General features: G+C 35.1%; 1 protein-coding gene across 4 annotated transcripts in view; it reads left to right on the top strand.

Annotated features, from left to right (window-relative positions):
• LOC149422161 (uncharacterized) overlaps positions 1-27949 on the top strand; it is a 168005-nt gene that overhangs the window by 27093 nt on the left and 112963 nt on the right. The window contains exon 1 of one of the 4 annotated variants that reach the window (XM_089633122.1): positions 16432-16751. The exons of the other annotated variants lie outside the window; for them this stretch is intronic. The gene's annotated coding sequence lies outside the window, so the exon portion shown is untranslated. Of the gene's footprint in view, positions 1-16431; positions 16752-27949 lie in introns of those variants that run through there. 4 annotated transcript variants of the gene reach the window in all.

Raw genomic sequence — 27949 nt, 5'->3', positions numbered from 1 at the left:
ACTGTTGGAATTGTTACCATCCCACAACACGTAACCCTGCCAGGGAAACGTGAGCCGGGATGGGATTCGAACCCGAGACCCGAGACCATTTATCTGCCGCTTGTTCCGGGGAGAATCGTGCTGGATACTTTAACTTCAGGTTGAAGATGGCTACTGTGTTATATGGAATGTGTGGGACTGCACTAACCTCCCCACATACCGGAATAAACACCTTATTATTATTATTATGTCTTATTGTTGAAGCATTTTTATCATTATTGTGTACTAGTGCAGCCCCGTGAAAAAACACGCAATAGTCTGAATTTTCGACAAATAAGTTCCAATTTTGAAATTGATAATTAAAATAATTTTGTGTTAAAAATATTATATTATACATAGGTATGTACTTTATCGCTTGTCTGAGCTCTTCAGACAATCAGTTCCAATTTTGAATGGAAACTTAAGTTCAAAGCCGGTCGGTGGCTGAGTTGACATCGCGTTTTGGTGGGCGTAGTGTGTTCAATTCGTCGGCTGACTAAGTCCTCCATCACAACACAAGCAACATTTCCGCTTAGTGTCGTGGTGGTAGGAGATTTTCAAATATTGTCAGGTTTATTTTTCGGCAATTTTGAGCTCATTGTCCCACGTTTCACGCATATACAACTGTAATTAGTCATTTGATTGGTAACAGACCGTGTCCATTTACTATGTACACAAGAACTGTAAGAAAAACTAAGTAATTTTTTATTTTACCAGAAGGTAATAATTATTGCATGTCACTTGAAACCTTCAAGGTTTACATTGAAGATATCAAGAGAGATGTTATTTAGTAGTTCCATACCCCGTGTCACGCTAAGCTAAGCCGATACGCCTGTTCTGCCATGTGGTGCGCATAGAAGATCGTGGTGCCGCCCCTGGCAGTAGTTGTTTGGTACAAAAAGTTTTAAAAGATAAACCGTCTAACTTATTAGATTATTCTTTACGGTCGTTTTAACCGTACATTCGCCGTATACATTGCCATGATAAGCCGTGGAAATTATTAAAAATCACTACGCACCGGGTGATACATATTTACACAGCGATATAAATAAGGGGGTGATATATTGCGTTTTTAATAAAATACGATGCGTTACCAATTTACTAACCTAACCTGGAGCACTTCTGTCCCGGTGCGACCAGTACAGCAAGAACACTGAACTTTTCTATCTTCTTGGAACACCTGCTCTGAGGAAGGGATATAAAAGCGATCATCATCTTGATATTGGTTAACATATTTATAAAATAGTGGTATGGATTCAATGAATCGATAAAACGCATACATTGTTACCAGTTGCTGTAAATCGTTGACGTATCGATTCAAGAATCGAGCACAACGATGTAAGAATGTTAATTCTAATTTTCCAATCCGAAAAATCTTATAAAAGTATGTGTCATACGTCCTACGTTATATTATATTTAACAAAAGGTGTTCCCACTGTCAAAATGTTACTCCCTCTCAGCTGTAACACTAAACTAGCATAAATATCTGGCAAAAATATGAAAGCAAAGAAACATCTCGCTGTCGCACGCCCGAAGGTGATAAGGTGATAATATGATAAAATACGGAATAGTTTTTTGGGGAAACTCAGTAAACGCCAAAGATGTTTTTATCACCCAAAAGAAGTGCCTAATGAAGAAGTGAAAAATTACAAACTCTGATCACCGGGATTCATGTATACCAATTTTAAAAAATCTCAAATTTCTGACAGTGACGGACATATATATATAATGGAGTTATGCCTGTTAGTTCGATCATCTCCAGAAAAGTTCACACAAAAAAACTCAACACATAAACACGCTACAAGGTTCACAGAAAACTTATTAATCCCAAAAGCAAACAAAACTATATTTCAAAAGGACCACACTACATGGCCATTAAAGTATATAACAACTTTCCACGTAGCATCAAACAAATAACCGACATACTTAAATTTAAATCAACACTAAAAACATTTCTTTTAAACAAATGTCACTACGCCTTAAATGAATACCTCACATAAATTAAATACCTCTGTTTTTTTTTTTTTTTTTGAAGTGAAACTTCTTTACGCGCGTTATGCATTTTCGAGGACCGGAGTAAAACCGACTTATGACCGTCACGAAAAACCGTGATCATTTCGCTATAGGAGCCTAGCTAATATTATATACCTAGTTTAGGTCACTCTCCAAACTCAGCTTCGCGGTCTAGAGGCAGAGCGCCCGACTCTCGTCATGAAGAACCGAGGTTCGATCCCCGCTTTAACTCATTTTTTTTTTCTTTTTGTGATTTTTTTAGTACGAGGAAAAGTGATAAAATGCTCTCGTGCTGCGACTTTTAGATATTTTGACTATATGATATTTTGGTCGAAATATAGCTTACAAATCGAGCCGGTAGAGTCGCTCGGTATTTTGATTAATTATTTTTATTTTCAATCATTAAAATTACTAATCAAGGCCGATAACGCGACTAATTAACCTCGCAGACGTGAGTGACAAGTTTTTTTTAGTAAAAAACACAGCCGTAAGTGAGTTTTTCAAAATTTAGAAATGTTTTTCAAATTCAGACTCCATACGGGTATGAGACTGTTAAAACACGATAGATCTTTTCCAAAACGGACAAATATACGGAAATATTTTGAAAAACGACAGATATGACTTCACACTGCCGATATATCTTCGATTCGACCCTATATAAAGCGTTAACGAGACGTTATGTGATAGGAGTACACGTTGTATACGCGGTTCTCGTCGCGCGAGATACCTCTCCTCGCGGTCTAGAGGCAGAGCGTTCGACACTCGTTATGCAGGACCCGGGTTCGAATCCCATATTTTTATAACTTTTAATTTTTTTTATCACATGCTACTTATAAATATGTCAATATTAGGAATCTAGTTAAACGTTCATTTGTTAACAACACGCCTATAAATAAATTAATGCTTTTTAAAACTATAATGTACAGCATTCTGAATAATAATAATATGAAATGAAAAGAGAGAGAGAAGAATACTAAAAGTTTCTCTTCCGTCGTGCGTAGGCTTGCCACACACTGTATTATTTTTATTTACATACATTTGTTAACATGTAATCGTTGGGTTATGTAATATAATGTGTATTTGTTGGGTTAGCTGGAAGAAATAGGATGTAACCAATAAGCTATACCCTTGTACTCTTTTTGTGCAATAATTTTTTTTTAGAATTTTGAATTTATCATAAAACATGAATTCGCAAATCGCCTAAACATCGCGTTAATTGCTTAGGTTGTAGGTAACGATGGGTATTCAATAGTATACAAGGAATATACTACTTGTTTAATATTAGTAAAACAATACGATCGAGCAATAATTACTCCATTATTTGTTAGCCGATTATAGAATGCCCAAAAGTAGTGAAAGTTGTGTGAAAATACTTTGTAGGTTCTTCTTTTAGCACAAAACGGATGAACCCCAAAAATGATGGTCTTCAGGTCAAAGGTCAGACATAAAAGATTCACGTTAGATTTAGCAATGAGATAAACGAGTTCATTAAGGTGTTCAGTGGATTTCCACTACTTTCCTCTTGTTTATGGTTTGTTTGCCAATATAATCGCAGTGCAGTAACTGCTCAGGCTTTCTTGTTTTAGAAACATAAGGCCCGCTAAAACGTGTTTGAAGCAGATATCAATTCGCGTTGAGAAGCGGGTAAGTTTTAAAATAGAACAATAAATTAATCACTCATCTAGAAAAAACCAGCAGATTTATTGCTTGCCAAATTCTAAAATAAATAACTCTCATTCCACTTACGAATTTACGCTGCCAATGTGATAAGGCTCGATAGACCGCATCTACTGATAATCATTCTACTCATTTAAGATCCACTAATTATTATATCATTAACAAAGTCCTAAGTATTTTTTTATGTTATTCTACTGTGGTGTTAAACTGCTGTTAATTAAATTTTAAAAATCGTTTACTGATATCCATCTATAGGATAATTACATACGGTTTTAATTACCGTCAAACTTGACACATTAAATTTCTACAAGTCATTTGCAGAGGCCCTTTTTTAAACACGCTATAAGTTCATAAATCAGATATTTTTTGAGTTTCTGAGATATAAAATAATTTAAACGTAGTTCAAATGAACATTTTCTAACACATTTATTTATCGGGTAACAATATTAACCGTTTGGTGCAGATTTTAAATTTGATGTGCATAAAAATATACTCTGCCAAAACTCTGATAAAGTGATAAATTGGGAGAAATACGTAATTTTTTCCTTAATTCTGGTGAAATTTATCAAACGTTTTCAAAAACCGTATTTTTCCGTACAGCTTACTTATAATTTAAATTTGCTTGTCTGTGGCTAAAAGATTATTTTATTTAGCTATAACATTTTATATGTCTACATATCTATTCAAAAACTACTATAATAATATTTGGACTTCACAACATTGAAACATAACCCACGAAAAACTTCAAGCCTTTTAGCTTCCTTAACATTCAAAGAGAGTTAATTGAACATTTTAAAATCTTTATAATAAATATAGTTTTGTGTTGCCGATAAATTTGTCTTAGGAAGCATTAAATCGTTGCAGCTTCTCGTAGGATAGCCATGGACTGTTCCATTAATACTAATATCTTTTAACATATAATTTGATAACATTTTATTTTTTTAACTTATATATAAATACTAGTGTATTATTGACTAAACGTTGTCATACTGAGCTGACTCTGTATTGTTTTATCCTAGTGTATCTGCTACAGCACAATATAGACCTCAAGCATCTGTTCTGAATTAGTTCCATTCTTTTAACTTGTATTTTATTAATGATACTTGTGCAGTAATTCAGGTGGGATGCTACAGTGGTGTTGTAGACCAATTTCCTTGTTTTAAGAAATAATTTTCCCTTTGTTCTATTCTCTTCAGTATTTAGAAATATGTATATATGCTGTCTAATCCTTATCATTACCACGAAAATATAATATTACAGAACCTAAGTATGTACTACGAAAAAGCTATATAATAAGCTTTCCAAGTCTATTAGGAATCTATTTATGGATATGATTTTCTGAAGAGATGAATTTTGAGAGTCATTTTAAATTCTGTATAGTCTTACCAGTTCATGTGCGGTAGTCTATTTCAAGCCAGGGCCCGACACTCTGAAAGCGTGTCACATTATTGTGTACGCGGATGCAAGCGTGGCTTTAGGCACGTACGGTAGACCTTTATCGCGCTGGTCTCATGTTTTATATTGATGGAGTCTGGATCTCGGGCAGGTAGCAGAACTGTGAATCAGTATCTTATCCTATGGGGTGAAAGATGCAGGTAATTGTGAAATATTATAATGTTAGACGACCTTCATCGCACATCGGTACGCTTCGTTGCCTAAGGGTTGTGGGTTAGGGAAATACCCGGCAAGGGCTTCTTTGTTTGAATCTGTTTCTGCTGTTCTCTCTTATCGGAGGTCGGCTATCATCAGGACAATAAAGACTGCAGTCCGGAACAACTAGAAGATACGAAAGCATTCTGTGTCTTCCATAAATCTTCCGATTGTTTTTTCTTAGTAAATTATTTAAGTAGTTTAAATGTAACTCGTTGGAGAGTGGGTGATATTAGAATTACAAGGCTGGGTTATATATTATCTTACACGGTGTCCGGAAATTTGTAGTGCATGCGGGAAACTGGTGAATCTATATGTATAATATAAAGTAAATCTAATCTATAATGTAAATGTTACTCGTTGGAGACTTGGTGTCATTAGAATTACAAGACTGGATAATATATTATCTTACACGGTGTTCGGAAATTCGTAGTGCAAGCGGTAAATTGGTGAATCTATATCATGGAGAACCGAACAAAACTGTTCCTGCCACACTATCCCCCGGGGGCCCCCCGAGCTAAGGGGGCCCTGGATCTCATGGGTTGCCGAGAAGGGGGTACAAAATATCGGGCCCGGGACAGGCCGCCCGGGGCCTATTACTAATATAAAGCGCTCACGCAGGAGGCCCCGATACCAAATAAATTGCTTAAGGCATAATATCTTTGGTGATGATGTGAAAATGGATCATTTTGAAGACATAGGTCTCGGAAAATAATATATCAATATTTCTATAGGGCCCAAACCTCAAAGGGGCCCCCGGCTAGGTGCTAAAAATGATACACATGACAGGAAAAAATGTATCAAATTTTTATATAACCGGAAAATGTTGGCTGTCTAATGATGGAGAACTTTGCTAACATTGGATTGAACACCTGTACCTGAACCTACCAATTAACATCTCCCATTGGAAAAGGTACGATGACGTAGCAAAATCTGTACCCCACTTCTTCGGTCCACTCAGCCACGTGCCGGCTTTATAGTCCAATTTCATGGACGTGAAACGTGTGCCATATTTCAACAAAAATTAAAAATAACAAGATACTAATCACAAATTATCATAATATTACTGTTGTTGTGAATATAATAGTAAAATTACACTCGCGGTATTTAGATTTCAGTTTTCAATGTGTTTAGTTAATTTTCATGGCTTGTGGCTTTGAACAATAGATTGTGGTTGGTTGGCTGGCTCCTTATTTCATAGAGATTCTTGCTACTATGAAGGTTTCTGGACCAGCACCAATATTAGCTCCGTCTACTATCAAGCAGCTGGATCTTTCTGGATGCTGCGTACGACATCTCGGACTGCATCACAAATTATGATAATATGTCTGTGTTACTGAAATATCTTGACCTACATAACTTCTGCGCAATGCTAGGGGCAATGACACTACATTTTTTTTTCTAAAATCTGCATTAAGTTCTTGCCTATTATTTATTTGTACATATTTGATTTAAAAAGCTGAAAGTAAGTGGGTTTCAAGAGCAATAAAAACTCTCGAACTTTGAGATTCGCGTCGTGTAATTTTAACAGCTTTTCGGGTTTCAAATTTGAAGTTATGTAATTTTCATCATAGAGCTTTATAGTTTTGATTTGCTTGTCGATAAATAAGACAAGACGCCTTTTTTATGCTTCAGTCCAAATCTCAGGCAAAGCCGGGTTGTTAAAAAAAATAGAAGAGTAATCGTAGAAATATTCTCTACAAGCATTTCAGTTTTCTTGGTGATCTGTGTATTAATCAAACATTCTACAATTGTTCAGTTATGGTCAGGTACAACAAATTTTAAAATTTCTTTTTTTATTATAATTCACTGGTGTGAAAGATTTGAATACTGCGCAGGTGCACAACTTCATCACCTTTCAATATTCTAAAGACCCTGACTGTTTCTTTTTCAGTTTATCTTTTAAAAGCAGCTCGTGCCCTGGGCCTTGTGGAACACCGAACAGGAGCCCAAATAATAATAAAGGCAGGTGTGCTTCAGGTAGAGTCAAGGTACTTGGATTTGGAATGGTACTGCTGAGTGCTGCGTTGTTACCTCTCTTTCTGATGCATGACACGTTTATAATAAAAAGGGAGAGGGTATAAAGGAGTTATCAATGTGTGCAGGAGGTAAAAGCGTGTAGCTTTCTGATATTGAGATGGCCCCGTGCCGAGATAAAAAGAAACCAACTGACCTCTGTTTGGACGCAGGGGAATGGTCTTCCAATTAGTATCGCTCTTTGAATAATGAACTTAAAATGAAGTTTTAGGGCTATCTTTTCAATTTGAACGCTGTATTGAAATAAGGCGCTAATTACTAAAAACTGAAGCTGAGATATAGGGTCTCGTGTAACAGGAAAATTTTTAATGTGAAAACGGATTTTCCGTATGATAAATTATACTACACGGTTTTAATTAAGTTAATCAAATACTTGAGTCGATCATATCAGGAGTGAGAATACTAGAAGAGATGGATATGAATGAAGCCAGGAGTGTGTACCAAGACAAAGTTATATGGCGTGATGGGTCGTTAGCTAGATTCTACTATATTAACACAAGTTTAGGAATGATGTGTTTGCTTTACCGGTATTTTAATGGAAGATGCTCTGATGAACTACCGTCACTGATCCCTTCAGAGCCGGTGACCCTTGGGGGAAATATTAGATACACTCAGAATCCGTACAGTGGAAGATATTATCATTATATCCCGAATGGAGTTGCCACAGTCTCATTTTCTCCGAAAAGTCAGGAGCAGAACTCTTGAGTAGTATTCGCATTTTAAAAAATGGTCAATATTTAACGAATGATAAAAAAATTGACTCTGGAATGACTTGCGAGCTTCGGTGTTTACTCCTTCCTAAAACTTGGAACTGTTCAAGACCCACATACACTCTAACATCCATTGAAAATACCCTGCAAAAATACGGTTTTATAAATTATAATAATCCTTCAGGTAGACCTCTGGACCTCCTGCATGGAACTAATTTAAACTAAAATAAGTTCACAATAATATAATTAATTGTGTAAAAGAATCTTGCACACAAAAAATGCAGTAGATACTAAATTACAGCATCCCCATATAAATGCCCGGAGGGGAATTATTACTCTTAAGGCCTCCTGTGTGGAGTTCAAAGTTATAAAATATAACAACAAAAAAATGCTCTATACTATTGTCCTCTGCACACCCATTATCCTGTCTTTGTTCTTCTAATAATAATTCATAATATTCCCCACCTTCCAAACCACTCCACAAATCATTCCCCAGGTAGACATTGTTTATTTGGGGCCTTCCCTTGAGATAGTTTTACGGCCACCTAAACACGCTCCAACGACAACTTTAATAATACTAATTCCAACTTCTTCTTCTTCCCGATTATCCCCTCCTCTACCCTTCCCCTTTCCACCCCCCACCTTCAACTCCAGATCACGCTCGTATCACGACCCCAGAATTTAATGCTGTTGCTAATCTGTAGTGACATGAAAATACAAGTAGTCAAAAGTTATAACCGAAATAATGCCTAATCAAAAGTTTTCCTGAAAGCAGGTGTTATCGAAAGAAATGCAATATTAAGCATCTATGTGTCACAGTAAAGTATTAATTAAAAGTGCTATACTATAAATATACTGTGAAAAAAAAAAAACACTCTAGCACTGACGAAATCTTCACCAATCTTAACATCATATCAATTAAACAACTATATTCTAAAACTATACTCATTTACATTCATAAGTACAAAACCCAAGAAATAACAACAAACACATACAATACAAACACTAGAAAATAATAATAATAATAATAATTGGATAATTTTTAGAGCGCCGTTTTTGTGAAAAATCACCTCAAGGGCGCTGTACAGTTTATTTCCTAGGATCTACATTTGTTATTTAGACCAACTGTGCCAGCACGAGGTTCGTCATCCGTTCAGGCATGTGTCTGCCGCCAATATAGCGCTGACATGTGTCTGCTGCCAATAAAGAGCGCCGACACAACATCCTCACATAGACAACAAACCTTGGCAGCACCGCTGTGACGCTCGACAAAGACAGAAGATGGAGACTCTGCTGCAAGAGTCCTAGGTAGCGAAGGAACTGTACCAGCTGCTGCAGGGAGAGAGACCACCCCGTCCACCAACTGCGCCAGCACGAGGCCGGTCATCCGCTCAGGCATGTGTCCGCCGCTAATATAGCGCTGACATGTGTCTGCTGCCAATAAAGAGCGCCGACACAACATCCTCACATAGACAACAAACCTTGGCAGCACCGCTGTGACGCTCGACAAAGACAGAAGATGGAGACTCTGCTGCAAGAGTCCTAGGTAGCGAAGGAACTGTACCAGCTGCTGCAGGGAGAGAGACCACCCCGTCCACCAACTGCGCCAGCACGAGGCCGGTCATCCGCTCAGGCATGTGTCCGCCGCTAATATAGCGCTGACATGTGTCTGCTGCCAATAAAGAGCGCCGACACAACATCCTCACATAGATAAAAGACCTTGGCAGCACCGCTGTGCAAAATCACCTCATCCTAGTCTACCCTAGTCTCTCCAGTCACCTCCCAGCCTTTCATGCCACCTAGTGCATCCTCTCGACCCTTTCAGACTCCTTCCTGGCTCCAATACCTAAATAAAATCCAGCAAAAAAAAATAAAATTCTTTCTATTGTCGTGATCCGACGATTTCACACCTCTGTCTCAGACCCTTAGGGCTCGCTTATCGCAGGCTATCATAAGCAAAATCTTGAACCAAAGTCAAAGTGAAGTTTATGTGTGTCATCTGTAACAAAATACATAAACAAAAACAGAAGATCTCATGGTCAAAAACTTATCCAACAAATAACTAGTAATACAAATTTTGGGCAAAAAGGCTTCTTATATCATAGTATTATACTCTACAATAAAATACCACTCTCACTCGAAAACCTCAACATTATAACATTTAAATCTCAAATAAAAAGCTGGATACTTAATATAGGGAGATCTGAAATAGAAAATATACTGATATCAAACACTAAAACAGAATCGACTAAACTGAACTATACAAAAAAACACTTTCTTACTTATTTTAAAATTATTAAAAAAAAAAATTATACTACATGAAATATGTTCATAATTAAATTCATATGTAACTTTGTTGTAATATTAATTTTCTTATAATTAAATTATAATATGTAAATGAAATCCTTAGCACGGGAGATCCCAGTGAGGATATCATTCTCTATATTTTACTAAGAAAAGAAGACAATAAAAAATTATTATCATCATTATCATTTGCTATAGTACATCTATTTTAAAATGTCTTTCAATAATTTTTTTTTTAATTGGTTTGACTGAGGATTGTGCTTTCCTACTCAGGAACTGGAGTCAACAAACTCGCAAAATGCCAATTGGGTAGGACCGACATTTATTTCGTATATTAACTGATATAATGTCATCCGATTTAGGAGAAATGTTCTTGCATGTGCATGATTGCCACAAAAAGTTTAAAGAATGCATTGTCATCGACGACAAGTATATCTGCCGAATTTCAGCTCAATCGGATGTCAAGTCAAGTGTGTTGATTTCCGCTTCCAAGATTTGCATTAATTCATTACCAAAACAAACGTTATTTTAAAAGAGTTTAATCAGAAGTCTTGATTTCCTAAAACCAATGTAAAACAAATATAAATATAATATTAATGTTGCGACACATTCCAAAGTGATAGGCTTAGGTAGGTACTTTCCAAATACCACCGTTCAAAATCGACACATTAAAACAATACCAAAAAATGTTACAATTTCATTCTGGTTTCAAATGAAAATAACCAATTTATTTACCCTTGATAAAGCCGATATTATTCCGTTTAAATCACTTCTACACTTTCAATTTTAAATTGTTTTATACCTACGTTGTAGCCCCGCTGGCGAAAATTTACACACCTCATCTTCAAAACCCACATTATATTTCGAAAAGACTTCAGTTAGTAAAGAAAATATTAACTAGCGTGAGACAAACATGATTCAGTATGTAGGTACCAACTACTTTCCTCTTTAAAAAAAAATCTCTCAAGGTGGTTGTAGTGTCCAGAATCAGCATTGATTAACTTGACTTCCGTCCCAGCTGTATATGAATATAAGATGTAGACTAGGCACTAGGCGGTAGGTACTTACGGGTAAAGTAGTAGTATAAAGGTGTGTAGTAAGTAGTAGGTAGTGGTGGTATGTAGTGTGTAGTGTAGTAGGTAGGTACCTGCCTGGGCTGCCGAGCGCGCAGTCCGCAGCGAGCCGGCTTACCTGTGTGCGCTGTGCATGCGTCTTGAATATTCCGTTCTCTAGCTCAGACAAGAGAATAATGTAAACTATCTAATTTTAATTTTTAAATCTTTAATTCATGTTGGAATTCCGTTTCATTACGTATGTATGTTGTTATACAACTATGGCTTTAGTTTTTTAGTGTAACCATATAGTGGTTACACAACTATAAAATACATTTTGTAAACAAGATGGAGGGCTTCGAGAAAATAAAATAAATAACCAGCTAATTAAAATGAAGCGGCCAACAAAGGAATTATATGAATGCGTTTAAAAAACCCATATTCAGTCAACCAAAAACAATGTATCCCATCAGAAGTAATAAAGCCGCTCCGCCAAATGATAAAAAAGTCATAAATAATGTGCAATATTGTGTAGAACCAATAAAGCTCATTCCTGACGAAGTTGCAATATATACTATAAATTATGTTCAAACAGTACCAATCTGAAAATGACTGTCGTAAGGTGAAACCATTCAATTAATAAAAATGAACATTTATTTCAATATAGCATATTAACTCTATTGAGCTCGTTAAAAATAGTTTTTATATTAGATTATGAGATATCTACTAATTTTGTTTTATCAAATAAGTTGACATATAGAAAAATAAATTTAAGGTTTTTTTTAAATACGTTATTATTATGAAGTAAGTAGATAATTTAGCAAAATTATCAAAATTCATGGTGATATTTTTTCATAAAACTTAACTATAAAGCAAAACATCTGATTTAAGCCTGTGACAGACCACGCTATATTTGCATGGTTTGGCCAATTTCAGCATATCGCTCGCTATACATTCCCATTGGTAGTGTGTGGTGAGTTATACGCTGAAATATCCATGATGCGTATAGCGTAATGTGTCGCCTACCTTAGTGTCTGACCTACGTGAAATGTATGTACTGGCATCTTTAAATTTACTCTTTTCCTGTCTGTAATTTCTAGCTAAAAGCAACTATCTTCACTCCCCAACGTAATGTCTATTCCACGGTATTTCAATTATCCATTTAACTGAAAAAAATTGAAATACCGTATTATGTTTATTTAATATTTTGCACAATTCGGATTCTTGAAATTCGTCAGAAACCTTTACTAAATATGTAAATATGTACAAGTTATTAATTTGTTTACTCATCAGGCTAATTTGTTCGCTTTTGGGATCAACTCATATAGGTCTTATAGAAATCGTTTTGTCTCCCTCAAATGGTGAGAAAAATTTGGTTGTCTAAACGGTGTTAGAGGGAGAAAGCACCACACTTCAAATTCAAATCTAAAAGTTAACCACAAAAAAAAAATTATGTGCACCTCTATAAAACCAAAGTTTCCGACCACAATTTGAACAAAAAATTAAACTGTGAATTTCTTACGAATTATTTTTACACGAAACGAAAAAAAAGGGAGATTGCAATAATGTTTATAATAATTTCTCCAATAAAATATGTCTGTGTTTTTATTTTTTTCGCGTAGGTTTTTATGTGAGCATTTTTAAAACTTTTTTATGTCTGCATTAAAAAATTATATGTTTATTTCTAATAATAATATTTGAGGCGTATTTCATAATATTCAAAAACAATTTTTGTTTTCGTATTCATTAAACAATATTCCATTTTTTAGGATTTTATTGCAAAGTGGAAATAATTGACCGTCTGACAGAATATGCCAGAGGCCTGAAGGGTTAAACTACGTTGTACATATCTATAGCTCATTAGGTACGACACCAAACGATGATTAAAAACAATATCACTTCTAAAACGTATCGATATATAAATATACAGGGTGTATCGGCAAGTACCCGACAAACTTTAACCAGCTATTCCTCAGCACATTTGGAGTAAAAAATGTTATGGGCGCTTTGCTGTCCGGTAACATTTTTTTTTCCATTAAAAACAAAAAATAAATAAAAAATCCACACTCCGTCACTGTCATTTGCATTGTTTCTCGAGTTCAACAGCTGTTATTAGCAAGTGTGTCAAAAAGTGTCCTCGCTCTTTCGTACACACTAAATAATAATAGTTAAAAATGAGACGAATGGTGCCGTGCCATTTCGTTGTGACTGTAAAACAAAGACAATAAATGGACTACAAAGACAATAAATATGATGGATCGTCTGAGATCGCCGCAGGTTTCGCACACTATTTTCAATCAGTATTTAGCGACAATATCCCCAAACTTGACATATCCTCTATAGCTTCATTGTCATTTAACTCTTTACCTGTACAAATTCATGAAATTAACGATGACGATATTATTACAGCTTTCCATAAACTAAAACCTAAATACTCCGTCGGCCCAGACTGTATTCCACCTATAATCCTCAAAAGATATGCAAGTTATTTTGTTCAACCTCTAAAACATATTTTTAACCTATCACTTCGCAAAAATATCTTTCCGGAAATGTGGAAACTAACGAAAGTAACGCCTATACATAAAAAAGGAAAAAAGTCAGAAATAGATAATTACAGACCTGTAGCTGTGTTGTCAGCACCCGCAAAACTTTTAGAAACCATAATTTATTCACAGATATATAACCAAACAAAACACGCACTCACCGAAAATCAGCACGGATTTCGTCCCACACTGTCACCTTCAACGAATCTTATGAATCTCATTACCTATATTAATAATTCATTTGAAAATTTTGTACCTGTTGATGTGATTTATACAGACTTCGAGAAAGCATTTGATAAAGTCGACCATGATATTTTATTAAAAAAATTAAGTGACATCGGATTCTCTCAGAATTTCCTCGCTTTTATGGCTAGCTACTTACGCAATCGTCGTCAGTATGTCAGTTACGGACACCATATCTCTCACGAATACAAAACTAACTCCGGGATTCCCCAGGGATCGAATCTAGGACCCCTTCTCTTTCTCTTATTCATCAATGACATTGACAACACTATAAACCACTCAAAATATCTCCTTTTTGCTGACGATATAAAACTTTTCAAAGCAATCAAAAGTTACATCGATTCCATTCTTCTGCAGAACGATCTTGATTCTCTTGTCAAATGGTCGGAACTGAACAACTTACCCTTCAGTATTCAGAAATGCAGTGTCGTTACATTTACAAGGTCCAAAGATACATTCCTGTTCCCCTACCACATTAATAAACATGAATTAACACGTAAAAATGAGATTCGAGACCTTGGCGTAATTTTTGAAGCAAATCTCTCTTTCAAATCCCATATATCTGATATTGTCTCCCGTGCCAACAAAATGCTTGGATTTGTTCTTCGTAATTCAAGATCATTTACCAACGGAATCGCAATCCGAAGAACGTATGAAGCACTTGTTCGCAGTATCTTGGAATATAGCTCCATTATTTGGGCCCCTTCTGAGCAAAACCATATTCTCGAAATAGAAAAAGTACAAAAGAGATTCATGCGTTACCTATATATGAGGGAATATATGTACTACCCTTTCCTGTATCCATCCTTATTCTTAGCAGGAATGCTCGATCTTAATACATTAGAAGCCCGCCGAAAAATATTTTTAGGAAAACATTTTTTTAAGATAATCTCTGGAACTATACATAATCCATCTATTTTGAAAGAGATTAACTTATATGTCCCAGACAAGTATACTCGTGGAAGGTCCCATACCCTTTCTTATGCTCCAAAAGCGAGGACTTCTGCCTATCAGAACGCCCCAGTCAACAGAGCGACTGAACTGCTCAACGAGTCTGCATTGACCATCGACATTTTTAACGTAACCTACAGGCAGTTTAACAATTATCTTTTGACGTATGTCACAAAGTAGTGAAACTGACCTTTTTATGTGTTTTGCTATACTTTTTGTCTAATTTGTAATCTTCTCCATAATGTATTGGTGAATAACCGTTTTACGGAGAACATGAAAAATAAATAAATAAATAAAAATAAATAAAAAAAGCGCGCCAACGTAGGTACGTACGTACATTATTCAACAAAACTAGAACTAAATATTGCCAGACGGGTTTTCAAACTTTGACAAAGGATAAAACATTGGTGACATGTGGTGAAAATATGAATAATAAATTTTTGATTAAAAAAAAATGTTACCAGACAGCAATGTGCCCATAACACTTTTTACTCCAAATGTGCCAAGGAATAGCTGGTTAAAGTTTGTCGGGTACGTGCCGATACACCCTGTATATATCATATATAATATAGATATAAACGTATCTATATTATCACAAAGATTTTTAGAATTTTTCATATAATATTTATATGGTTTCAATTTTCACAAAATATTGATGGCATCCCAAAAGTTATTAATAATATTGAAAGTATTACCAGACAGCAATGTGCCCATAACACTTTTTACTCCAAATGTGCCAAGGAATAGCTGGTTAAAGTTTGTCGGGTACGTGCCGATACACCCTGTATACGTATATCATATATAATATAGATATAAACGTATCTATATTATCACAAAGATTTTTAGAATTTTTCATATAATATTTATATGGTTTCAATTTTCACAAAATATTGATGGCATCCCAAAAGTTATTAATAATATTGAAAGTATATATTTGTGAAAACAACAGAAAAGACGGGCTAGAAAACGTAATTTCATAACATGCAGCCTTCCGGCGCACCTCCTTTTTACTACAACGACCTAAGGGCAAATGAAACAGTTCGCAAAAGGTTAAACCCACCCCTAGATTTACCCACACATTTTTATACTAACGAAATAACCTTCTGACAAAGTACTGTCAATTTAACAGGCGTAACTCCCGTACATATCCACGCGGGCCTTTGCATCTCGGAACCAACCGACGTTCTGCGTTCAGAAATTTTAAATTTCAGTTTCAAATGTTTGTTCGTCTTGTTGAGACGCGCCGCTTTGTTGTGTTAAATATTTAAAAAGCCCGCCATTTCGTTGTTCCAAGTTTAAAAATAAACAAACTATAACATAACCTACGAATATTTTATAGAAATGCAGTGCAATTTGAAAACGAACTGATTTTATTGTGAAAATAAATATCGAATTTCGATAGTATGTAGTGTTGTTTAGTTTTTAAATAAAGTATTAATATATTTTATTTACTGTATGTATTTTAATGTGAAATTTGTGAATGTTGGAGTAGTAACATTGAATAAATTAGTTACTTTCTATGGTTTATTGATGAATATTTAAAACACATTTAGGTAAGTTATTATTTTTTAAGATTATTTTTTGTTTGTAAACAAAAATCTGTTTGTAAAAGACAGTTACAGATTGTTTTTTTTGTTTTTGTTTTGATGAATACAATAATTTAAACACTTTGCAGGTACCTAATATTTTGTATAACTTTGTACCCTTTTCAAAAATGGAATTTCTATTAGAGAACTTATCTTCAATTAAAGTGACAAAATTATCTTTATGAAAAATACAATCTTAACTATTATAGGCTTAGCACAAAATCGGTATGTATATAGCACTAAAATTAAAAAAAACTAGAACTGTGAGCTTTAGCGTTATGAAATTTTGTCGGTTTTCTAGCTGTAATTTATAGAAGAAAATGACATGCTTAATAAGCACGTTTAATTTTAAAAACACGTTATATGTATAAGTTAGATAATAATGAGAAGTAACTATTTCAGTTTCAGGATATGGAAAATAATGCAATATTGTAGCTATTTTGTAAAAAAACTGATAATTGACGTGTTTTGAAATAATAATATTTAAATAGAATTTTATTATTTTTAAAGTAAATAAGAAAATAAAACAGGCGATCCGTAGTTTTTAATTTTAACTATTAATATTTATTTTTCATTTTCGGATACTTAAATGCTTACTTCTCATTTTTATCTAACTATTAAGAAGGGTTTTTATAATTATATATATGCATATTAAGCGTGTATTTTGTGTATATTTACCCTATTTTCTGCTCTATCTTATCTCGATCACCTGGAGTTACGATTGTTGCATCACAAATACGAATATGTTTCATCTACCTTAAGGTTGTTTCGATTTCTTTGTAAGACGAGTTTCAAATTCCTCACGTCTGTCTGTCCTTTGTATGTACATTGAAATGGGCCTTGAAATTTGACCCGATCCGTAAGTGCGATCTAAACGAATAATAAATAAACCTTTTATAAACAACACACGTACATAGAAAGTCTTTATTGTAAACAGATGATACCTACTATAATATAATGCATATTATTGTATATTGCGACGAATCAGTAATACTCTTTTTTATGTGAAACGCAAGATTCTCTACTGCTCGGAGTCAGTTGTCAGCAGGACGTTGTTTTTGTATTAGTACCGTTCAAGAGTCCCAACTGCTCCCAACCCTCTGGAGTCAGTAAGACTGTGGCACCCCCAATTGGGGTATGCTGTGAAGAGGAAGGTTGAGAAGTACCTGGCTATTCAGATCTGTTTACTAAACAATCAAAATCAGATCAAGCAAGGTTTCGATTCTGAATTTTGGTCCTTCACCAGTGCGATACTGAATATATCTACCACTCTGGATGGAACATGCCGCAAATTATTATAATATATTTGAGGAATTGAACCCGCGACACACAGTTGGGTGGAAACCCGACGCACTTTTCAACTCAGCCATCGACCGGTCTTAGCTTAATACCTTACAATTATTGTAAGTTACAATACATACTACATACCATAGTACGGAAGTTATTTTTAGGGGTTACATATTCAAGGTACCTACCTAAATTATTATCATTATAATAAGCAGGTAAGTACCAGGTACCTTCCACTACTTTGTTTAGATTTTTTTATACGTGCAATGTGTCCGTATCAGGTGCAGTACTAACTACCTAATATAAATGACCATGAATATAATAACACAGGTAGGTTTTAGATGATTTCCTGTGTTTATGACAATGAACAAATTATTATCTACAAATCTCAGTTATGGAATGAATACAAGTGGTTTGTAAATGAAATGCATTTAAAACAAAATTCAAACAAAACAAATTGGTAAAGGTATGTCCTATTTTAGTTTAAATTATCACTGTAAACTAACTTGATCATTCTAAATTTGCATCGTGTTCCTTTTACATCAGGTTGGATAACATTTTTTATTGATTGTCTATGGCTCAACCTTATGAACACCGAGAATAAATAATATTGTATTGTCAATAATTGACCTGCTATTGGAGGTTGACTATCATCAGAATAAGCTAATAATAACAGTGGACTGCAGTCCGGAACAACTTAACACAATAACAGTCACTAAGTCATGACATTTAAAAAAAACGGTACAAATGGCGAAATGAAATTTATTAATTGGTCGAGACTATTGAATGTAGTATCTTAATAATAATAATAATAATATTTGGCTAATTTATATAGCGCCGTTTTCGTGAGAAATCACCTCAAGGGCGCTGTACAAATATATTTCTTAAATATTTAATACTAGAACTACTGACTTATCTCTAAGACTTATATCTAGTGACTTACGACTAAGGCCTATAACTACTATCTTAACGACATATACACGAGTATTTACATATTTGGCAACTTACAACTAAAATTAAAATTAACAATTTAATCTTACTAACGCCAGAAGAAGAAGGAAGTTCTATTATATTAGGGTGGATTTATTGTTAGCTGGATATATTATATGTTAAATGAATTAAATTAATGAATAAAATCAATCAATCGCCAATCTTAAACGCATTTAGATGATTCATCTGCCAACAATTAAACCGATTAACTTGTTATGTTCCCGCTGATATTGTCCATTGTCCACTGGTAGGCAAGTCAATAGCAAAATTGAATGAACGGAATCGCTAGATAATGTAACAATTACGGTATAAAAAAATGAAAAAAAAGAAATATTTGGATAGAATGACGGATTTATGGAAATGAGTGTCTGAAAAAGTGAGTTTTTAGTTTGGATCTAAATTCTGTTGGGCTGGTTATACATCTCAATTCCATAGGAAGTTTATTCCAAGCCTTGGGGCCGGATAGTCCGAATGCACGATCACCAAACTTAGTGTTCGGATTTCGCTTAGGCTCTTTCAACCTTCCAATTGCAGATGATGTCGCTGATCTAAGAGTTGACTGCCTTAGACCAGTATTTTCCGGAATGCATAGCTCAGTAATATACGGTGGCGCCATTTCGTTGATAGCTTTAAACACCATCCAGCATAGCTTGTACTGGATCCTTTCAGGACACTTCAGCCAGTGAAGATTTCGGAGGTGTTCCGAAATGTGCGAAAACTTGGGTACCCCGGTGATAAGCCTTGCTGCGGCGTTGAACACTGATTGTAGTTTATCAGTTTCGCATTTAGGAAGATTTGCATAAATGCCGTTGCAATAGTCAAGACGTGATACTATATATGAGTTCACAAGTAATTTAGTTGCCTCTGTTGAAAGGTTTCTACGAACTGACTTAAGTTGTCTAAGGTAGAAGAACCCCGTGCTAACGGTCTTATTTACCTGACTTTTTAAAGAAAGGTCTGAATCCAGATAAACTCCCAGAAGTTTGACGGTTGTTTTAGCAGTTACGTCGTTGCCGGAAATAGCGATTGGTGAGTTTTCTATTAAATGTTGGCGTCTATGTGTGGCTGCCCAGAGAAACTCCGTTTTTGAAGGATTTAGCTTAAGTTTATTTGAGGACATCCAGAGATTGATTGCTTCTAGACACTCAGCTGTGCGAATTTTTAGGCCGTCGATCTCATTTGGTGAGCAGTAAAAGTATATTTGCTGATCGTCAGCATAACAGTGAGGTAAAAGGCCAAATGACTCGATAATTTTTGCGACGTCATTTGTAAAAAGAATGAAGAGAAGTGGACCCAAAACGGATCCCTGGGGTACCCCTGAAGAGAGTTTTGAGAAGTTGGACTGTTTATTTCCAACCTTTACTGCTTGCGAGCGATTGGATAGATAGGATTCTAGCCAATATTTGATGTTAGAATGTAAGCCAAACGTTACTTCTAGTCTCTTAATGAGAAAGTCGTGGTCAATGGTATCAAATGCAGCGCTCATATCCAAAAGTGAAATAAGTGCTAACTTACCTGACTCTATGGCAAGGGTTATATCTGACAGGACACGAAGTAATCCGGTTTCTGTTGAGTGGAACCTCCTATATGCAGATTGATGATTTGTGATTAATTTATTAAGATTTAAGTGGGAGATTATTTGAGAAGCCACAATTTTTTCTAGTAGTTTAGCTACGAAAGGCAGATTTGATACAGGTCGATAATTACCCAGGTTGTCGGCATCAAGCTGTGGTTTTTTAATAATTGGGGTAACTACAGCAGACTTAAGTGGCTCCGGGAAGTCACCTGTGCTTAGGGACTTATTAAACACGTGAACCAGGAAAGGGGATAACACGTTGCAACATTTCTTGAGAAGCCACGTTGGGATAGGGTCAAGAGTACATTGTTTGTTTGGCGAACTAAGGATCAACTTTCCTACTTCTTCCAGCGTTGTAGGTTCAAAAGATGACAGTATCCTTGTGGAATTGGCTGTAAATCTTGGCGGAGGGGCAGAAGATGTGGAGGCGCGTATGGTTTCTATTTTTTCACAGAAAAACTTAGAAAAGGCCTGCGGTGTAATTTCTGTAGCAGTTGGAACAGTATTACCAGCGATGATAGTTTTGACCGAGTTCCAGAGACGTCGTGGATTTTTCCGCTCAGAGTCAATTTTATTGATCCAATAATCGGATCTTTTGGCACTTATTTTGCTTCTGTACTCATTTTGAGCATTTATCCACTGATCTCGTGTAGTAACATCTGGGTTTCTTCTATATGACCTCTCTAGTTTCCTCATTCGCCTTTTCTGGCTTCGGCACTCTTCGTCGAACCAGCCGTCAGACTTTCGAACTTTCCGCGTTTTCGAGGTGGTTGGAGCATATTTTATTAATAAGTTTGAAAGAGTGGTGTTATACTCCTCGATTAGATCTGTCGTCGTCTTAATTTCCCAGTTGCTTTCTATGCATAGAGAAGAATTTTTGAGATCTTCAAGGAAATTTTCAAAATTAAATTTACGCCATTCCCTTGATTCTATTGTTTTATAGGACACTTTTGGCGGGTTGAAATGAATTTCGGTGCGGACAAGTCGATGATCTGATAAGCCTATATCACAGACTTTAGCGGTCAGTGGTGGGCTACTACACATGGATACAAAAATGTCTATAATTCCACCAGCATCATGAGTTGGTTCGTTGACCCATTGCCGGAGTCCAAAACTATCCAGTAGGTCAATGAATTTGATAGCGTTGGGTGATGTCTCGCGCTCGAGGTGAATATTTATATCACCCGTGATGATGAGAGTTTCGGAAAGACCCACTGCCCATTCCAAAAAACGCAAAAACTCCTTAAAAAATTCTACACAGATCGTTTTCGAACCGGGTCGGTACAGCGTTAATAGTATAAATGACGATCCCGCAGAAGAAACACGGCAGCCAATGTACTCAAATGTACTGAATGTGCCATTTTCGACCCTGGTAAGCCGCAGTCCTTGTCGGGCTATTATCACGACACCCCCATGATTTACGTGTGATATACTATTAGAGTGTTCCGTAGCTCTGGGTCGAGCCTGCTCCAGAACGACATACCCAAGAGCTTGAAGTCTTTTGATTGAATAAGATTCACTGTTTTCATGCCAGCTTTCTGTGATGGTGAGTATGTGGAGTTTTTGATCTTTAAAAACATCATCCACCTCCTCTAACTTGTTGTTCAGAGAACGTGCATTCCAGGAACCCACCGCAAGCCGTCTGCTTCTAAAATTTGCATGTCGTTCTGATCGAATTTTATTCAAGTTCAGATTGTCACATTTATCAGAATCGCGTAGGGCTTCAGAAGCTAGGACGCTCCGTTTGTCAGTTGGTATGACCACTTGAATACCCTGTTCTAATAGAGAGTTAATATTATTAGAGTTATTGTTAGTTTTAAAGTCTTGTTCCTTCTTGCATAGATATTTTTTCCTGTTTTGTCCTCCACGACAACCCCGGTACCTAGCTTTCACATTTGGGTCACGCACAAGGTTGTACAAGGTTACTTTTGCGGCAACCAGAGGGTCCAACAATACACGTTTATTTTTAAAACTTAATAGTGTTGCCCTATTATACACAATAGTAGTGTTTATATTATGCATTGCATAACAAAGTAAACATCGTAAATCACTGCACTACAAACTGAACACTTGGGATTAGCTGCTAGGTCGAGCCACGTGCGGTATGCACATGTGTCCAGTTGACCATCGGATGGAAGCGCAACTGTGTTTTAAGAAACGAGAGTTTTAAAATAATATGAGTTATTTTATTAAAAGTTCAATTAAGCTAGAAACTGCGATATTAAAATTATTTTGATTGTATACACTTAACATAAAAATGATTACGGTTATTTTTAGATATTTACACAATTTAACAAACAAGGACTTCCCAATATTTTCAAAATATATCTAGGAGCGCTAGAAAAAAGCAGCCGGCAAGCTTCGGGAGCGCCAGAGAACATAAATGAATGTATCACAGGAAATACAGTGTAAAGTTCACTAACTTCGGGATTAGGTGATTAGGTGATTCTACATGATGGTAGAAGTAAAAAAGAAAAACTTTTTTTCCCACTCAAACAATTCAATTTTCTTACCCAAAAACTACCTTAAAACGTTGGAATTTCAAAAAAGTTATTCATTTTAAAATCATGTTAAATCACCCCCTAGTTAGTGCACTTCACCTCCAGACACCCTGTGTATACTGAAAACCAACTACAAAATAAACCCTTAACAGTTCAATTATGATCATTAATGTCCCATTTTGAAAGCTTCCTTGCACAGTATGAAACTAAACGTTTTTTCAAATCTTCGTAATTGTTACTGTAAATAATACGTAACATTTTAGTAAGCGAGCAAGTAAACACGCATATTTTGACGCATGGCGAAGTAATTTAGGTAAGGAATGTCCCTTTTAAAATCTTATTTTTATTTATTATTGTAAAGTAGGCATTGTTTATTGTGCTGTGAAATCAGAAGTCTAGACTTCTTGGACCAAGACAACAAACCGACCAACAAAGTCTGATGTTTGAAGAGGCTGGTAATAATACATAGTGCATTCATTCATCACTATGCACATTGATTAAGTTTAAATAACACAATATTGCAGATATGGATAACCTTGGATAAAAAACATGAAATCATTTAAAGTACTCCACGAATAGAAAAGAATCAATAGAATTCTATTTCTATTCGAATTTTAAAAATAAGCTTTCGAATTTAAGTAACGATAATGACAAATATAATGTACCTATTTAAATAAACGATAAATATTCGTATTCAATAAAATAATCATAAAAATTATTAAACCTTTTAAAAAAATAAATTAAAAAATAACTTAAACTTCAAACTCAATAATATCTACTTACTTTGGTACTTTGAATATTATTAGTTGTTCTGTAACTTCGCTTAATGTTGATTACTTCGACTTAGGAACTTACTGGAATAAGAATAAGCAACCAAACACGGCATCTTATTACTATCTTGACAGCATTAAACGGGCACGGTTTTTCACATGGCACTCTTTTTAGGGTCAATTGCCTAATACAAAAAAACACAAAAAAAAATATTACAGACAGACGAAACACAAAGTGGTCAAATCAAAAGGCTATGTAATAGAAGATTATTAACTATACGTAATATTCTTTTACTATGTGTAAAACCAGATTTTCAAGGAAATTAATTGTAAATGTGAAGATTACGAAAACTTTTAACTTGTTCTATAAATATTACGAGTACGCGTACCTTAATTAGTGCGCCACTGCAATTTTGTATACATAAGCAAGTTGTATGAATGGACCGGAATTGTATGGGAATGATGCATCTGTCGTTATTATTTGTTTGTAAATTCAATGTCACATTTAGGAGGAAACGTTTGGAGGCCATTGGTCCATTTATGGGTCGAAGCGTTTGATGAGGGACATAATAATTATAAATGATTATCCTAATGCTACTTTAGGAATGCTGAATTTTTAGATTAGATCTTAATGGATAGCCAATGCCATCGACAGCGGAAGAATTTTAAATAATTCATGGATTTTTGATATTCCAAAATATAGAATTTTAAGAATATTTTCCACACATTTTGGTAAAACCACTACCGTTGGTCTGTCCGTATCTTCTTTATGAAGCAGAAAGTTTGTTTGCATGCTCCAACAACAACAAAAAAACTAGCGATCATTGAGCTACGAAATTGTGAAATTTTGCAAAGCACTTTCTGTTTTGATTTTCTAAGTCAACTCAACCATTTATCAGATAGCAACATCATTTCCATTATGAGCTACGAAGCTTAGAAATAAATACATTATGGTCTCACTGTGAAAATTGTTTTTAAATCTTGGGCGAAACCGGGTAGTAAAACGAGCTAATTATATTATCTAAACATAGTCACTAAGAGAAAGGTGTTAATAATTCCGTGAAACATAGTAAATTTCCTTCAAACATTATCAAAGTCACCATGCAACCTTGAATATTTTTTGCCATCAAACTATACACGTATTCTTGAAAAATACGATAGCGTCCATCAATCATTATATCACCACCACAAAACCACCCAGCTTTTATACCTTTATAGATGTATAATCTATAATTTATGTGAACTTATATTATGAAGAACCTCTTCATTGTATACAGGGTATTTTGGGGATTCGCCAAAATGCAAATTCAAAATCTTTTCTTTTTTATTGCTAATACTGCTTTTAATTATCAGCATTTAATGACATATTCCAATGATGTATAAAATCCTATCAACGCATTACCCAACTCATCCATTTTTACATCATGAAACACCACTTGAGGGCTTTTCTACAAAAGGGGCTTGTTTTTCTTTTTGTGAATTGGATCTTGGATCGCCAGCAATAAATCAGAAGTCTAAATATAATATAAAAGGGTCTGACTACCTAAAAAACGAGTTATTATGATCAAGTTTTGTTGTATTGTTCAATTACTATGGTTCTGGTTCGAGTCTCGGATTGGACCTATTCATTCTTCGACGTTTGTGTATTACGCACCGGTAGTCAAATATTCAACCTTAATCAATTCTCAGCCATAACAAGATTCTTGGGGCTTAGTACTAATCACTGAATATGTTTGCTTTTGTATTAACAATAATAATATTCAGTTGATCGAGGTCACCTGTTATTAAATAAAGAAATAATATGATCATTCGATCATAACATAACCTCTGAAGCAATATTTGAATCTTGAATATTTTTGGTGTTGTTTTGTTGGTTAATAGCTTTCGTCGGTCACATTTTGAGTTTTATTTATGAGAGTGAATGTACATCGGGACAGCCGCCATTGGTGGTTGCTTTTATGTGTTTTCATAGCTATTTCTGGAACTTCGGGTTTTTCTGAATGTGGTGAAGGTTGAACAACGGGCATACAACACTAGGTTTATTATTAACTAGCTGTACCCCGCCACTCGTTGCTGTGTCTCAGTCTATCTGTGCACATAGAGAAACAATAGCGCGATGTGCGCTTAATAAAATAATAATAATTGGATGACTTGTATAGCGCTGTTTTTGTGCAAAATCACCTCAAGGGCACTGTACAAATTTTATTTTATTACTAACTATTTATAGATATAATATACAGTACAATACTTACCTTGTAGGTCACTTGAGATTAACACTTAATTACCAACATATTGTTTTTACCTGTCACAGGTGACATCTATATAATATAGTATACACGTATTTGAATGCAACGTTGTATCAAAATTTCAAAGCAATCGGTAAGAACTTTTGCAGATTTAACATTTTGAACAAACGAACATTTACATTTTTATTTAATAGAAAAAGATAGATATATGTATAAGTGAATGAAATCAACCGGAAAAATGGTAAAAACCAAATGCGTTTTCACAATTTGCTTGAATGTAATAAATGCACATACTGCACATTGATGAGAAAAACTATTACATTCTACGAACTTGCGTTGTTGCTTTTCAAACACGCGTTTTTGAGCTTTTTAAAATTTGGTTGAAAAAAATTATGTTAATAACTTTGCTGAAGGAATTACGTCGCTTTTTTCATATTTTATCACTCTTGCAAAACATTTTTGAGGGTGCAATAGCATTTCACATCAAAAAGCTTAGCTTTTAATAGTTTTTTCCTTGTAAATACTATACTTAATACTCTTCATTCTTTACCTACTTCCATTTGTGTTTTTTTTAATCTCTTTTAAAGAATCTTAGCAACATCTGTCTTCCGAGAAAATCGTATTCCTACTCCATTCCTTTCTGCAATCATATATTCAATCTTGTATCGACAACTTTCTAATATTCATTTCTTGGAGTATCTCCATATTTCCTACGCGTAAGAAACATGCGTATTTTAAATATGTTGTCAGATATTTAATTGTCGTAAATGGAGGTAATTTTCATTGCACTAAGTCAAGTTAATGAGAGATGTTCATAAAGAAGTATGTCAGGCAGAATTAATGGGTTTTTAAAAGGCAAAGCGGGGAGTTTGTTATTAATGTGAGAAATTTTATGGTAAAAAGGTATTCGCTGTACGAAAGTGGATTTTATTAATTCTTTGCTAGAGAGTGCAATTTAAATGGATTGCGGAATGTAATTACTTCCGGGTTATGTGGAAAATTGTGCATATTTTACTAACGTACTATGAATTATAAACACCTTAAAGATTCGTGTATTCGATGCACCACGTCGTGTAACATTTGGAATCGGGTCGGTAACATTAACATTCCTTATGTAGATGGCGATAAGGTTTAAATTCCCGTTTACCACAACCCTCCTGTTTTGATTTACGACAGTAAAAAACTTCGCAAAAAATGTGTTTTATTTTATGTTGCGGAGTTTAGGTACAAATATTTAAATATTTTAAAATAATTTTCTAAAGAATTCCATTTTGGCATTATACAGTAAATCAATAACCGAAAAGGGATTCGTAAGTAGGAGATTTTGAACTTGAATTGAATACAGGCCTGATACACAGATAAAATAAAAGAAATGAGATCCCTGAGGCGCACGTGTTTTGAAACCATCGCATGATCGTGTGAGAAATGTGGATATCCGCAGAGAATACAAAGCTGATGTAAGCGTAGTGAGTAAGATTAAGAAGGGGACGCTTAGATGGTTTGGGCACGTAGCAGAAGTCGGGGACGCCCGAGGAAGACACAGCATCACCGACTCTGTATCTGATACAGAGTCGGGCCATGTCAAGAGTCAGAATAATAGACAAGTATCTATGAATGTGAATGACCCAAGGAGTGTGTGCTAAGACCGAGTTGCTTGGCGGTCCGTTATCTCTGCCCACTGGTTGTTAGTTAGATAGTTAATGTGTATAATCCGATCTCTAATAATCGTAATGTTGGTATCATCTTGCTCAGATTTTGACCTTGGGATTTTTGTCGTTTTGTTTTGCCGTATTGT

Source organism: Hesperophylax consimilis, chromosome 7 (genome assembly GCF_061612785.1).
Source record: "Hesperophylax consimilis isolate HC1 chromosome 7, BYU_Hcon_1.0, whole genome shotgun sequence".
Taxonomy (NCBI): domain Eukaryota; kingdom Metazoa; phylum Arthropoda; class Insecta; order Trichoptera; family Limnephilidae; genus Hesperophylax; species Hesperophylax consimilis.
This window is presented reverse-complemented; position numbering and strand designations above follow the sequence as displayed.